Raw genomic sequence first — 10,139 nt, 5'->3', positions numbered from 1 at the left:
ACAGAACTGTAAATCAGAAATGGAACAGTAAGGACTGAGGTTATCGACAGTTAAGGAGTGATCCAGGAGGCAGTGTGAAAAGGCCACTGACGCCCCTAGCAGGGAATATAGAACTCTTTAAAATTAACTCGTAAGAGCAATGTACATGGATGTGTAGCACTTAGACACTATTATACTTTACTGCTATGAATACACAGAGAAGCACCAACTTAAAATCACATACTTCTGTCATGTCCAAAAGTACATGACTGTTCTTAACACTGTGATAAAAGAGCCTTGAGTATGATAAACAGTTTAATTTGGTACTCTTTTTTTTTTTTTTTTCCCCTTAATGCTCTTGACGTATAAACTGGGAGGATTATCTCTCGTTGGTCACTTCTATTAGCGTTAGATTCATTGAATTCTTCCATAGGTGTACATATGTATAGCAGATGGTTTGTATGAGGTCATAGCACAAATGTTTCTAAAGACCAGGATGAGCAGCTTGACGGCCAGATTGGAAATGCTGCCATACTCCGTGGATCAATTCATTTCAGGTCCAGTAAATTGTGAATGGCAATTAACTGGAAGATCCCATGTCTTAAAGCACCAGGCAAAACCCTTTCTCCCTTAGGAGAATAAATACAGTGAAGAAACTGTAAAGACCATGTGCTAGCAAGCTCATGTGTTTCAGAAATACCAGTATGGTTTGGTTTTTTTCCCCTCTCTGTCAGATGTCATCTATCCGGTAGCCTACTGCATGTTTCATGATCACAGCATGAGGTGGTGTTACTTGGTTTTCAAGGAAGGATTTTGTTTGGGGTTTTTTTTTTATGTTGAAGAGAAATGCCTAGTAAGTTTATGAGGCAGGTTGTGAGAAAATGGGAGTTTGGAACTAGTGAAGAGGAAAACTAAAAACTCGGAACTAGTGTGACTGAGAGGGACAGTCATGCTGGGAAAACGTCTGTAGTGTTACCAACTGTTGAGGCTGTTAAACTGCGCCGGTGCCTTGGATTTCTCTGCATTCCTCAGTTTTATTGGCTGCTTTGGGACATTTTTGAGTCTGTGGTCTTGAATTAATTATACAGCTTTTTTTTTCTCCCCTGCCTCCCCCAGCTGGTCGTGCTCTAGGGCAGGTTGTCTCTCTTTGCTAACTGCCCTTTATAGACAGACAAACTGGATTTCTTAATTTGACCATCTGAAAATGCAGAGCTTCTTAATACTTGCTTTAGGAATGAACTCCACTTCGCTAATGTTTATGTACTTGCAGTGTTGAGTGCCATAACGTAACTTCTCGTGTAGTCAAGTCTCTTCTAGGTGAAAAGCTGTGTTATTGAAAGTAATGGGATAAGAGGAGAAAGTATGAATCTTCCTGGGGTGACCTTTGAAATGGGTTTCAGTGAGCTTCGCTTGAGGAATCTAGACTCAATTTTAAGTGGCAAAACTGTCTTAGAGATTATATGCTTTCAAGCAGGCTGTAGAAATAACTTCTCCTAATATGCATACTGGTGAAACAATGCTATAAAGAAAAGGAGAATATGTTACTATTTTATACAGAACAGGCTGGATTTGTATTTTAAATGTAGAACTTGGTGCAACCTTGAGTGTGAGGAACACTTGGCACACATGTATGTACAAATAATTTTATTGTATTAATAACTGTTTCATTGTGCCAGTCAATCAGTTATCTAACATTCAGTGGGAGTTGGGTGTACCCGTCTGAAAGTAAAATTTGTCTTTCATTTTAATATTAGCTTGCATTAATATGCATTATTATTTACAGTAATATGTGGCCTCAGGATAGTCCCAACCGTTTTTTATTTTCATACATTTTTATTCAGGCTTAGTTTCTGTTCATTTTGTTTAGCTCAAAACCAGGTTTCCAAGTTTGCTCTTTAAGAATGAAATGCAGAACCCCTTAAAAATGGCCCTGGGGAAAAAAAGGAGAGACAATACTTAACGATGCGAGTGCTGTATGGCCAATAGCTGTCCTGAGGTACAGGTTCTAATGTCAGCCTTCGAGCAAGCTGTAGATATGTCTCTTCTCCCTCATTTTTTTCTAATTCAGTGTTTCTATCCCACAAATACAGTCCAAGGACGTGTTTGCAAGCTGATACATCGTAAGGGTGGAAAGCATGGTGTAAATACTCATTATTTATTATCAGATTTGACTTCTGGAGCATGTAATTGCTATTTGAAGTTTCAGCTTCATAGTTTATATTAATTTGGCATCTTTAATAGTCTTTTAATTGGCTTTGATTGTGCTTTGCAGATGATAGACTTGCAGTTAATGCGTACAAAAGTATTTTAAGCACTGGCTTTGTGTAAGCGTTGCTAACGACTCATTTTTAAACGTAGTAGGCATTTACAAAGGAGCTCACTTACGTTACTATAGAGTAGAGTATTAACTGATAAAGTGTTTGGTAATAATTTTGAAATTAGCCCATGAATATACTTTTAGGTGTTCTGTGATAGTAGCTGAGACTATTCATTTCATAACATTCATTTTGTAATCTATATCTGATCCTTATGAATTTGCAGAGTGATTACTGATCCATCACCGCTTACAGTTCAGTTCTGATAGCTACAGATGTTAAATTTGGGCAGATGCCTTCAGCTCTCAAGAGGCCTGCTTTTCAGTAGGTGGTCAAAACCCAAGGCGTTTTTGCTTGCTGGTGGTCAATTTAGATGTATATACAGGAGAGAGAAACTGTATTCTCAGAATACAGAATTTGTGTGGTGTTTTGGGACTTACTTGTTAATTTGCCAGTTTAGACCAAAATATCTAGTTGCAAATTTTAGTGCTGATTCCACAAATTCTCAGAAGAGAGTTAAGGGAAGCATTCTTTTTCTTAAATGTCTGGTTATATCACGTATTTACAGAGGAAACTCCTATCTTAAGCAGACTTGCTGGCTATTTTTTATAACATGCTAGATATCTGAAGGCCCAGTTCCCTTGTTGCTGTTTTCACACAGCTCAGACAAATGGATTCTACTCTGTATAAAGCTGGTGGTCACTGTAGTCCCAAAAAAGCCTTCTGATACTACTTTTGTGGGTAAAGAGGGTGTTCATATAATCATATTCAGCCAAGGTCCTCTTTGGGTTTCTGCAGCTTTTTATTATGGCAGTGCTTTGTTGGCTGATTAGCGTTAGTTGCTGTTGGCTTTTCTTGGCTGTGTTGCATTCCATACAGCAAAAACTAAGTATATATGTCTCCAATAGTGAGATATCCCTATAATTAGAATAATTTGAGTTGGAAGAGACCTCCAGAGGCCATCTCGTACAACCTCCTGGTAAAAGCAGGGCCAATTAGATGAGGTTGTTCACGACCACATCCAGTCGAGTGTGACATCCCACAACTTCTCTGAAGTGACCTTTTATTAGTCATCTTTTTGCTGTGGCTTTATGCTTTCAGTATAGAATTAGTTTCCTCTATGAGTTTTACTGCTCGACACTTAGCAGTTTGTTTTGTCTGGCTGTATGCCTTTTGTCATGGCAAATACTTTCTCATTTTGGTTTTGGTAGCTTCTGTAATTGTTGCTTTATGTGTGGCTCATGGTTATAAGTCCACAGCACAAGCTCCTAAAGATTTTAAATGGGGTTTTAATGACTGCCAGAGCTGATGATGGATACCAAATCCTATCTTATCTCTTAGATGTCTGCAAGACTGACAACTTGAACCTTGCATGTTGGAGGTGAGCTGTGCTCCCAAGATGCTGTGTATTGATTGCAACTCTGAATGTGAATCGATGAGCTTGAATTTGTTGTTAGCATGGATCACAACTGATTGTCAAGAGAAGATGACTCTACACATGGCTAATATAATATTGAATTCAATTTGCAGACATAAAGAGGTGAAAACCTTCCCAGGAAGGGATGTTGTGACATTGAACTTGATGCTGGGAGAACAAGGACTGGTAGTTGAATGAACTAAAAACACTTTAGTAACACATTTCTCTCTCGAGCTTATCCCTTTTTGAGATCAGTCTATAATTATAGTGAGTGCAATATAAACTTACCTAGAGACAATTTGAGGAGTGATACCAATAGGAGCAAACTGGGAGAAGAGGAAGGGGAGGCACAGACAAAAGCAGTGACATACTTGTTCAGGATCATCGAGCAGCTAATTTCAGAGCCGGGAACAAAATGAGCTCCAGGCCAGAACCTGATTCGGCTGTCTCCTAGGGATTTTGAGATCCAGAGATGAAAAAAACTTCAGAAAAGTGTGAATACTAAAAGTACTAGATTGTAATCTAATAGTAGTTGTCCTAGATTACAACTAGATGTAAAGTGATCTGAGGTGAAGATTAATTCCTTTCAAATAATGTCTATCCAGAATTGTTTGTTTTTCCAAGTCAAGCTCTTAGCCAGAAAGTAAAAGCAGAAAAAAACCTAAATTTCAGAATGCTTTAATTGAATAAATTGAAATGAATGATTGAATTGAATACTTAGTCAAAACATTCAATATGTCCCTAATACTAGTTACAGTATCAGAGGGAGTAAAACATAAAACTCTTAATCCTGTTAAGCTTCCAAGTAACTGCACTATGATACCTGTTTTTAAAAGAGCTAGGCCTTTGGAAAAAAAATAAATCAGAATGGTTGAAGGTGCTGTTGAACTTGGCATACCAAATAGAGGTCTAACTCTTATACTGTTTGAAGTCTAAATATTTACCTTTTAAAATTTGGAACAAAAATCAGTTGATTTCTAAGGATTTAATACTGTGTAAAAATGTGTATATTATTTTTTTAAACAGCCTGATGCAATTTTTTTCCTCAAAAGTGTTTTTTCATGAAAGTACCAGAGATTGGTGCACTGCTTTGAGTTAAATAGCAGCTGGTACAGTTATGGCCACACTTGAGCTGGGTTTATCTCTGCCAGCTGCTCGGCACCATTCCACCCTTTCTCTGATCTCAAGGTGTGCTGACACAACCACGCGTGCGGTTGCTCTTTAGCCTTTGCCTGCGCTAAAATAGGCACTACAAAGTCTTCAGAGAATAATTCAGGTTGTGAGGGATCTCTGGTGGCATCCAGCAGAAAGCCCCCTGCTCCCTGGTTAAAGCAGGACCACCATCAAGGTTCGTTCCGAGCTAGAGCTAAGGAAATCTGAAATTTTCCCAAATGACAAATTTTGAGAGATAAGACTAAGGAACGATTATATATGTTGGTGAATCTGAGGGTGGGTAAACCTCTGGAAAGGTAAAGTAGGGAAGAGCAGGAGCAGTGAGACGCTGCTGCTGAGGTCCTCCTTTGGCTGCCGGGTAGCCAGAAGAGCCCGCCTGCCCACAGCTCTGAGCGGTCTCAAGTCTTACTTGTTGCCAGTTGGATTTTATTTTTACTGGACAGTTTCAGGAATGGGATACCCAAATGCCCAACCTCCTGTGACTCCCGACTGCATTTGAGCAAATAATTAAGTGTATTTCAGTATAAGAGCTTGTCAAGTGGATGTGGTGTGTGACTAGTGTGGATGTTGCTCTGCTGGAGTTTGTTTCTAAGCACTTCGGAAGGACTCTCCGGCATAAATTCTCCAGTCAGTAAGCAGGCAGAAGATCAGAGGGGCTTTTCTGATGGGGTCTTCCGTACTGTTGGTTTTTTTCCTATAACCGTCTGCCTGTTTTTCAGTGCTTCAGGAACAAGACTTACTTTGTTGTTACGTTTTTAAACCCCAGCCATTTGTCTTCAAATTTGTTTTGGAAAATAGTCTACAGATGGATGAGCACAAAGAGCGGGATTGCATAAGCCCTGTTTTCCAAGGAAATCAGGCTTAAATAGCAAGTCTTTCAAGTGAAGTGATGCGGTGCTTTTTACTGAAGCTGGCAGGCTCATCTCCCAGCTCCAGTTAGGGAGCTATTCAACTTGTGGCTAAAGTTTGGTTATAGAAAGTCGATCAAAAGTTTCTGAAGGACCTTAAGAACAGCACAGGTGGGGTTTATTTTCTTTTGGTTTTAATGCTCTGGCAATGTGGAGAACCGAGAAACATCCTGGGTACAAAGAAATCAAAATTTACATGTTCTGATCATTTTTAGCAATCTCTCTGTTTGATCTTCCAGTTTTCTTCTATAAAAGACATGAAGCAGTTAGGCAAGTTTTATGACTAAATACTAGATGCGAGCTTGTCTCCCTCTTTTCAGATGCTGGTTGGAGCTGGGGAGTGACAAGGAATCAAACCTGAAGAGATTCGTAACGTTTCTGGTTCTTGGATTTGTAATACGTTCTTTTGGTTATATCGGTCAGCTCTTGCTTTGATAGTGACAGATGTGCGTACTCTGTAATTGTGAAGTTTTGTGCTTAAGAGTTTTCCTGTGCTTGAGGACTGAGTCAGTCTGAAGGATTGCAGGTGTCCTTATAACATTGGTTAGGGTTTTTTTAATGACTGCCAAGAGTGGCCCTCTGGCTATAGCATAAATCACAACAACTAGGATTTGTTAGCGGCTCCGAGGAGAAGGATGTTTGATCTGCCTACAGGAATGTGGCTTCTCCCCTTCATCTTGCCCTGTTGTCGTGTGACTGGTTGCTTTCCTCTTATATCCAGAGGGTATAGACAAGTCATAAAGGTAAAAAATGCTAAAAAGGATAAAGTCATGGTGGGTTTGAAGTTTTTTCAAAAGCTTAATAATGAAAAAAGGCTCACGGGGGGGATCTGACTTCACATTGTTCCTAATGCTAGCACGTGTGACCTGAGGAGAAGATATCCTGTTCTTCCTAGTTTATAAAGTGGAAAAGATCTGAAATGTTGAATAGCTGAAAACTTAAGTAGATATTGTTGTGATGAAATCTGCTTTGTATTTTGAATTGGAAAAATGAGCATGAGAAAATTGTTATGTACAACTTTTTAAAAAAGAAAAAAAAAAATGCCGGAAAGGATGCAGAGGAATAGTGAACTGTGGCAGTGAAGGTCCAACCGATCTTAAGAATGTGAGATTTCAGAGGAATAAATTTCTAGACTGAAGAATAAATGTGAGGTTTTATATTGTTTCAGTATCTTCTCTCCCATTGCCAGTAGTAGTTAATAAAAAGTCTGTTGTACCTTCTGTCTAGAAACTCTCCACTTTATATTTTTTCACTCTGAACAAAGTGTCGACAACAGAAAAAAAAAATCTTTGGCTCATGAAAGACTTTTCCTAATTTTGTAGCTTTAGAAAGCATCAGCTAGTCTGGCCTGCACCACCCAGGATTTCTTTCAGCAGATGCCTGCTTCAAATCTAGTAGCGGTGGCCTGTCCTAAAAGAAAACGGAAATAAAGAGTAATTTTTGTATTATCATTGCAGGCTGTGAATGTCTTGGCACTGTCAGAACCGCTAGGAAAAGCCTTTCGGTTGGATTCACCTTCGTGCCAGGCAAGGAGAGCTGGAGATGGTCTGTCCACAGCGATTCAGCTCCACAGCTGGCACAAGAACAGAGATAATGTGGAGTCCAGTCCAGTTGTGTCTTGCTCATTAGGGTTGCGGTTTTTTTATTCTTCTGAAGACCGACAGATTAAATGACACCTGAAAATGAACTAAGCAGTGTGGTTTAGGACGTGCTTTGAAAATTACTGCCTCTCAAGAGTATTTGCTTAGTTAAACCAGATGCCGGTAGAATTGCCTATTTGCTGTTAAACCTGAGAGCAAAGGGCCATACAATCTCCTCCTGCTTGGTTGTAAAGCTTGACTTGAGAGTCAGCTAACTGTAGAGGTTTGTCCTACCTGCGTTCCCCAAGCGACTGGAGAAGATCAGACATTGATGAGAACATCTAAGGAGATGGTTTACTGGTTATAATTTTGAGACTGCTAGTTGATACTTGGTGGCTATTACACGGTCAGTGCAATTTCGGGTCAAAATGCCTCTCCTGATTGTGGAATTTGATCTTTGATATTGGTGCCAGCTGTTGATGTTGCTATATTGGATTTCAGCAGTGTCAAGAAACGTAACCCAATCTGCTGGCCAACAATGGCATAAGGAAGAGAAGTCAAACCTCATTCACATGCATTTTTCAGGCCCAATATAGAACTGGAAATTGTAGGGGAACAGGGAAAAAGCTGAGGAGGCTTATTTATTGATCATCAAGCAGATTAAAAATTCCATGCAGTGTAACGTGATTATTTTTTGTGTGTGTTGATTTTTGGGGGGGGCGGGGGGGCAGGGGTGCTTTTCAGCATGTTTGAGTTGACCATGTTTCCACTGTTCCACAGATTTTGACTTCCACACATACCAGAGGCAGAGGAGGTGTTTGCTAGTGAGAAAGTGGACTACGTGGATCTCTCCAGCTCTCAGCTAGCTTTAAGGCCAGTCTTTTTCCTCTTAAAATTTGAAGGTGCTATCACTGCAGACCTTCGGGTGAGAATGAAGCACTCAGCATCTCAAATGAGAAGCCTTTAGAATAAAGCTGGTCAACTATTTATCATGACACTTGTACGGTGTCTTCTGCAGTGTAGCCTCGGGCTTGTAGGCAAGGTTGCAATATAAATGATAGTGTTAATACACTTGTTCTCCAGATTGATAGATTTGCTGACAGTCTGGCACCTGAAGAGCTGCCGTTCTGTGTTAGCACGTATAAGCGTGCAAGCTTAGGCAAGATATTACTTGTGCATGCGATGATCTCTTTCCTGCGGGGCCACTTAGATGAGCTCTTTGCTGTGGTGGAGCTGTGTAATGTTGGGAGCCGGCTTTTCTGTTAAGAGAGGCTGGGTTTACTGGGACTTAGTTGTCTTAATCTGCTGCAGCCTGACTGTATGCTTCTGCAGATTTTGGGAAGGGTGTGAATCATTAGCAGCTTTGTGAATTTCTTTCAGTAGTTGAAATGATAGTTAATTAAATATGTCAGCTTGAAAGGCACTGAAGAGTAATATCCAGTGCAGACACAGAATAATAAAGTTGGGCCTCTGTTCGAAAAACCAACTGGCAACACCACATAAGGAAAGTCCTTACCCCAAAGGACTTGACTTCTGTACGCCCGGAATTACCTTGAATAACAGTGGAAATTAGAACACGGAGCAATACTGTTTCCTTTCGTTGCCACTAGTACACTTTTCAACATTGCTTCTTTGCTGAGATGTGTCACTTAATACCATCATTAAATTCATATCTCTGAATAATTTAAATAAAATACCCAGAATCCTGACAGAATGGTCCAGACTGGAACTGGGAGCTGACAGTCTGCAGCTGGGTCGTGGTGGCTTGTCACTTTTAATGAGGAGGTGAGGTCCTAACTGGACATCGTACCTTTGTGATCCACATGGAGGAGCGTGTCTCCTGTGACAAGTAAACTGTATTTGCAGGGAACAATATTTATATAGGAAAAATTGGAGCAGATGGTCTGTCATCTCCTAATTATTTCTTTTGATGCCTCTTCAAACCCTTATTACTTATTAGACATAATAGTGGATGTGGCTACTTTATGTCAGGCTTCCCCCTCCGCCCCCCCTTTTTTCATAAGATGAGAAACTCTAATTTCTGTGCCTGGATAAAAGTTGATACAATAATCTTTGCTGCACTGCTTCTCTTGCTTTTCTCTCAACAATTAATTAAAGCTTATGAAGTAACCTTGTTCTCCAGAGAGGTTGACCCTTTTCATATAGAACTTGATGAATTGGAAACTGGATTATAATGGCCCTGGTAGATGCCAATAGAATCTGCATTTGGCTGCTGATTTGAAGGCTCTGGAAATACAAAGCTAGATTTAAAAAAAAAGTGATAAAGGAAGAAAGCGCTTCTGCTTTTTCCATCTAGTAGAAATGTCTGCAACTGCAATCTTGCCTCTTTTATGGTTACGTTTATTTTTTTCTAAACATACCACACAGGCTGGGATACGTTTTCCTGCTTCAAGGCAGGCATTTTTGGAGAGATGGGGAGGATTGCCCCCTCTTCCCCAGTGTGAAAATTATTTTCTGTTCAGAAACATCATTTTCTTCTGTTGTTTTGACCTGACTTTCTTTCACATGTCTGCAGTGACCATGTGTGGTAATTTTGCCTCATCTCGTACAATTGTCCCAGAATTTTACTGGGAAAGCATTACAGTTTCTCTGTGTGGTCTTTTTTGGGGGGGGGCGGAGGGGGTGTCATTTCTTTTATTTATGCTTGGGTTTTTTTAATGAAAAGGTGATGTGTAGCAGCAGTGGTTGTGGATTGTGTCAGTCATCTGTGGAGTGCAGTTATTTCTAGCCCTGTCCATTTGCAGGG

The sequence above is a fragment of the Cariama cristata genome, unplaced genomic scaffold, assembly GCF_000690535.1.
Source record: "Cariama cristata isolate BGI_N322 unplaced genomic scaffold, ASM69053v1 scaffold7842, whole genome shotgun sequence".
NCBI classification, from domain to species: Eukaryota; Metazoa; Chordata; class Aves; order Cariamiformes; family Cariamidae; genus Cariama; species Cariama cristata.
Note: the sequence above shows the minus strand (reverse complement) of the source record.